This window comes from Pteropus medius, unplaced genomic scaffold (assembly GCF_902729225.1).
Source record: "Pteropus medius unplaced genomic scaffold, Ma_sr-lr_union100, whole genome shotgun sequence".
Lineage (NCBI taxonomy): Eukaryota > Metazoa > Chordata > Mammalia > Chiroptera > Pteropodidae > Pteropus > Pteropus medius.
Window position 1 is genome coordinate 674778 of NW_024352947.1, and position 6248 is coordinate 681025.

A 6248-nucleotide genomic window follows, 5' to 3' on the forward strand; every position below is an offset into this window, starting at 1 on the left:
ACCTCGATTAAATAAGACAACCTATATTCCGACCACTGAGAAGGATAAATACGTAACATGCAATGGCAATCACATGACAACGCATAAATGTACCAAATTAACGATTCCGTCTTAAACTTACACGATGTTACATATCAAATATATTTTAATTAAAAATATACGGAAAACAATCTGAAGGTAGGGATGCTATAGTTCCATGGCATTTGTTGGTTCATTCATTTGTTCATTCATTCAACAAATGTTGTCAACGTGCTTTGTGAGCCAGAAGCTCTGCTACACTAGGCCGTGGAGCGTCACAAAGAACAAAGATACGAATCCTTGCCTACGAGGAGCTTACGCTGCAGTGGAAGAAACAGGACAATAAATGAAATAAATGGTAACATATATTATATATATATACACAATAAAACATAGGGGATGTGGGTCGCCATTCGAGGTGGGGCTGTCGGCAAGGTGTTTTCATTTTCTATTGTTGCTATAATAAATGAGCACGAACTCAGTGGCTTAAAGAAACAGAAATTTATTACCTCGCCGTTCTGGAGCTCGGAAGGCTGAATGGGTCTCATCGGGTTAAAACCATGTCTTGGCAGAGCCGCATTCCTCCCGGAAGCTCTGGGGCAGAATCTGTTTCCTTCCATTTTCCAGCTTCTAGAGGCTTCCTGGGCTCATTGGCTTGGGCCCCCAGCTGACAGCAGCCTCGCTCTGACTTCTGCTTTCATGGCCACATCTGGTTCCCCGGCTCTCCCGGCCTCTGTCGCTCACGAGGACCCTGGGGCTTCCACTGGGCCAACCTGCACAATCCAGGGCACGTCTCCTACCTCCGGGCCCTTCATTTAATCACACTGCAGTCACTTTTGCCACTGAGGCAACATAGTCACAAGTTCTGGTGACTAAGACGCGGACACCACTGGAGGGCCATTATTGAGGCTGACACAGAGGTCCTCAATGGGGAGGTGCCATTTTCAGTGAGTACGTGAGGGGGAAAAGAGCGAGTCGTCAAGAGACCTGTGGGAGGTGCAGAGGGAGCAGCGGGCGCCAAGGCCCTGGGGCAGCCGCGCCTTGTCTGCTGGAGGCCGGAGGGCGGCAGAGTCAGCAAACTGGGGACAAGGTAAAGGGGCGGAGGTTAGGGTCCATCACGTAGGGCCTGGTAACTCTGCCTTTCCCTCTGCGGTTTTCAGTAGAGGAGTGACATCGTCGCTGTACATTTTAACCGAATGACTCTGGCCGCCATGGGGAAAACTGACTGCAAGTTGGGAAAAATCGAAGATTGGAGACAGGTGTGCATCGTTACCTATTGCCACAAAACAAAGTCTCCCCTGAACTTAAGGACTTTAAAACAAAAATCTATTTTTCCTGATTCTGTGGGTTGGCTGGCTGGCTTTGCTCCACAGTGATGGCTGCTGGGGCCACCACGTTCGGGAAGGAGCTCGGCAGTGACGGGAGTGTCCCAGACAGCTTTACATGTCTGCCGCCCCAGCAGGCTGGCTGCAGGGAATGGGGACTGGTCAGATTTCTCACACCGTGGCTCCAGGTTCCCAGAGAGCTCAGGAGAGGCTGCCAGGCCCCTTACGGGCCAGGTCTGGATCCCGCCCAGAGCCACCTCCCCGACAGGTCTTGTCACACTAAGTCAAAGGCCAACACAGTCTGAGGGGCAGGGAAGCTGTGTCAGCCCAAATAATGGCCCTCCCAAGACGTCCACATCTTAGTCACCAGAACTTGTGAATATGTTACCTTAATGGCAACCTCTTAATGAGGGTGACACCTGTAATCGAGCAGTGTTTCAGGTGACAGATGACAGTAGCTTGGGCTAAGGGGGTAATAGAATTTGGAGAGATGGGTCGTATTCTGAACTTATGTTAAAGGTAGAGCAAGAGGATTTGGTAATAAAGTGTTTCGGTCGGCCTGGGCTGCCATAACAAAATACCATAGACCGGGTGGCTTAAAGCAGCGGTCCAGAACCTTCGTGGCACCAGGGACCGGCGCTCCTATGGGCATCTAACGCCGATGGTCTGAGGCGGAGCTGAGGCGGTGGTGCCGGCGCTGGGGGGCGGCTGCAGACACAGATGAAGCTTCGCTCACTCACCCTCCGCTCACCTCCTGCTGTGCAGCCTGGTTCCTACAGGCCAAGGGCCGGTACCGGTCCACAGCCCAAGGGGTTGGGGACGCCGTCGGCTTAAACAGCACATTTATTTTCTCACAGTCGTGGGGGCGGGAAGTCTGAGGTCAGAGCGGTAGCAGGTCAGTTCTGGCGAGACCACTCTTCCTGGCCTGCAGATGGTCACCTGCTTGCGGTGTCCTTGGATGGCCTTTCCTCGGTGTGCACGTGGGGGAGTCAAGAGGTCACTCTCTTCCTTTTTGAAGACCATCAGTCCCACTGGGTTAGGGCCCCGCCCTTAGGACATTATCTAACCTTAAATACCTCTTAAAAGTCCTATTTCCAAATACGGTGGCATCGAGGGTTAGGGCTTCAGCACATGAATTTGGGGACACGGGTCAGTCCGTAGCAAACAGGAAGTGGGATGTGAGAGAAAGAGGAGCCAAGGACGACTAGTTGTTTAGTCTGGTTAATTGGAAAAAGAGTTGTACGTTAACTGAAGTAGGGGATAATGCCGAAGAGACGGGGTTTGGGGGATTCTGTTCAATTCTGGACATATTAGGTATTACATAGGTAACCTGATCTGAGTTTGGACTGGACACGAGTTGTCCGGACTGGAGATATAAAATTTGATAAAGACGTAACGTTCCTGGCCTGGCCCATTTGATCGCAGATGGCATCTGACACCACGAGGACAGGAGCAACTAGAGTCGGCGTGGCAGCACAGTCTCCCTGAGCAGCGGCCCTGAGGGCCTGGACAGGAGGAGGAACCACAGAGCACTGACGAGGGCACACTGGTGCCGCAGAGGCCGAGAGGCTGTGGAGTCTGGAAGTGACACAGGGAATGACAACTGTGTTCGGTGTTGCTTACAGGTCAAGTGCGGTGAGAACTAAGTGTCGATCGTCAACTACAGCAATGTGGAAGTCATGAGCGACCTTGACAGGATCTGCACAGTGACAGTCTGGATAGAGACCGGCCCAGGGAGCATGGGGAGACAGTGTAGGGGGTTTGCTGAGAAGGGAGCAGGAAGTGGCGTGCGAGCTGGACACAGAAGTGGAGTCGCACGTATTTTAAGATGGACAGTATGACAGCACGTTTGTGTGGTGGCAGGAACAACGCAGCGGGGGGCAAAAGGAAGAACATAACGTAGGTGAGGAAGGAAGAGTGCCTGGCACGCGAGGGACAGATGCCCCGGATGTCTGTATGGCTCACTCGGTCCCCTCCTCCGGATCTGTCTCCGCGTCACCACAAGATGAAACCCATGCCCTTTACCTATCGTCCTTCTGTCCCCTTCTCCCATGCGTCAGCCCTAAGTAACAGGAATCTACTTCCGTCCCTACAGATCTGCCTAAACATTTCGAACGGAAACATACCATGTGGGCTCCGGGCTCTGTTGTGACTGGCTTCTTTAACTTAGGACATACTATTTCCGAGGTTCATCCGCACTGTAGCATGAATAGTGCTTTGTTTCTTTTTATTCCTAAATAATACTGCAGGAACATACATTCTGTTTACCCAGTCAATCACTGATGGACATTTGGGTGGTTTCTACCTTTTGATTACTGTGAACAGCGCTGCCATGAACATATAACTCGGAGAGGAATTGCAGGGTCGTATGGTAATTCTATTCGACTCTTTGAGACTGTCTTCTGCAGCGGTCGCGAGATTTTACATTCCTACCAACAATGTATGAGGTTCCGAATTCTCCACGTCCCCACTAACACGTGTGTGACGACAGCCATCCTGGTGGATGCGCGGTGGTACCTCATGGCAGTCCCGCCCACCCCCTCACTCCCTCCAACGCCAGCCTCCTTCGCTCTCCGTAAAGAACCGGACATCGCTTTCTCCTGCTGCATCTCAGCAGCGTCTGAGAAATCAATCCGGGAACCGGTACGTGTGTACTTCACACCGCCACTTCGGACCTTACAGGTACCTTTCAAACGTCACGGTAATTCCCCACGACACCCCTTCTCTGCCCTGCAGACTTCAGGTAATAACTACGTAATCATGTAAAGGCTGAAACGGAAAACCTCTTGAGAGCTTATAGTTCTTCTGTTGATTATCTGATGTTTTTTCACTACCAAAAACCAATTTTGATATGATTTTTTTCCCGTTTGACAAATATGAGGATTTATGAACTGAATAAAAGCAAGTGCACTTGAAAAGCTTCGAGCTTTATTCAGAGTCAAATGTGGGGGACTGGAATGCGACAACAGGAGGAAGAAGGAACACTGTTCCAGAAGTAAGGTCTTCCTGAGATCTCTACCTGACTCTCCCCATCCTGAGGTGGTAGCTTTCCTTTAAAAATCGCCCAAAATACACTTTGCCAAATACCGAAACTACGTATGTGCATCTGAAATAAAACAAGGTCAGGGTGGAGATGCCTTTTGCAGGTTGCCACAGAGGTTGAAAGGTGTTTCGACAAAAGTTGGCAGCTCCGGTTGGGACGCCTGGGGTAATTGCCCATGCAAATGAGTGCCGGGAAAGTGTTCCCGGGATTCACCTCCATTAAGCACTGAGAAATCATTACAGGTTATAAAACTCAGTGTTCTAATCGTGACACTCGTGGGAAGCAGTTCAAGCGGCACAGCTGTACCGAGCAAGGGAACAGGGAGGGGGCAGAAAAAAATATGGCTGTGCCAGGTTTTGTCAAGCTGAGGTCTGGGGACCGGCCATTGCAGTGGAGCTGGGAAAAACACCCTCTTTCCAGACTCTGAAAATGTTCACAACACACTGGTTTCCTTGGAGGGAGTCGCACTGAAATGATTACGTTGACATCAGCGTTGTCTTTTTTCCTCCTTGTAGTCTAGTAAACTGAAAATTGTGTGCCCCACACCCACAAACCAAGAGTGCAGCTCAGGTCCTCGGGCGCCTGTTTGGTCCATGAGGCTGGTCACTTCACGTGGGCAAAGGGGTGCGAAGGTCTGATGGCGGCCTCCTGGCTTCGGAGCTGGAGAAGACCCCAGAGAGCGGCCACAGCAGAAAACCTTCGTGTGACAGACCCACCGTGTGTGTCAGGGACTTGAAATCGGTGCCACGGTCTAAGCCAAGCGGTTTCACTCGCGGGTAGTTTACACCGAGGAGACTGCGCACGTCTTGCAATAACAGACCTGCGTGTGCCCTGCGGCCTGGGCCACCCGCCTCGGCCCGGCGAGGCCGGGCTTTGCGTGGAGGACGCCGACTGCCCCGTAGTCACCCATCCCGGCGGCCGCAGCGTCACCGCTCGGCGCACACCGACGGAGGCGGCCCGGGCGAGGGCGGCGCTGGCGGGGGGGCGCGGGATGTGGGGTGCGGGCCGGCGCGGCGCCACCTGCGCACAGAGCTCGCGAGGCGGTGGCGCGGCGCGGTCCCTTCGCTGCTAAGCGCCCTCCTTTCTCTTGGTTTCGGATATTTGCCTGCGCCTTTCCTACGCGAAAGACCCCCCCACGCGCCTGAGCAGCACCTCGGTGCGCCCTGGAACGACGCGGCGGGGCGGGGGAGCGACACTGACGCCCCGAGCCCGGGGCCTTCCTCAAGGCCACACGCCCACTCGGCGGGGGCGGCGAGTCTGCACGCAGGTGTCGGGCTCCAGGGCCGGGAAACCCGGCGTGACGCGAGCGAGGACGCGGGGAGAGAGGGGGCGGCGACGGGGCGGTGACGAGCGGGGCGGCGGAGGGCGGGGCGACGCCGGACAGCGGCTTTACCTCCTCAGAGACCACGCTAGTCGCGCCGTCACGTACTGATTTGCATATTGCCACCAGCCTAGGTGTGGAGTCTCGGCCAGGACCGCGAAGTGTGAAAGCTTCCGGCTCGGTGGGGTCCCCCGCCCCGCGGCCTCAGCACCCGGCCGGCCCGCGGGCGCACTACAGCCCCCAGTGTGCCCCGCGCGGGGGCCGGGTCCACGGCGAGGGCTCGCGAGGGTGTCCCGGGGGCGCCTGGACAAAACCACCGCGCATGTTTTCCGCCGCTCTCCGCCCCTACACGGACGTCACCTTCAGGGAGACGCATCGTCGCACCGCTTAGCAGTGCACGGCGCGAAGCGCGGGGCGTCGCTTCCGTCTTCGGGCACGGCTGAGGGCAGCGCGAGGACGGCACGGAGGCGCGAGGCCCCCCGCGCACGCGCGGCGCGGAGCCGGGGGGGCGACGGGGCGGGACGCGGGCCGGAAGTGTGCG

The 6248-nt window shown here is 55.1% G+C and overlaps 1 long non-coding RNA gene across 5 annotated transcripts in view; it reads right to left on the reverse strand.

Moving 5' to 3' along the window:
• The window catches only part of LOC120592640 (uncharacterized), a 40250-nt gene extending 34043 nt beyond the window's left edge, over positions 1-6207 (reverse strand). For 4 of the 5 annotated variants that reach the window (XR_005650177.1, XR_005650178.1, XR_005650174.1 and 1 more), the window contains exon 1: positions 5780-6205. This is a non-coding gene — a long non-coding RNA (uncharacterized LOC120592640). Of the gene's footprint in view, positions 1-527 lie in introns of all 5 variants that reach the window. The other variant, XR_005650176.1, reaches the window with a different exon arrangement.
• Positions 6208-6248: the final 41 nt, after the last annotated feature.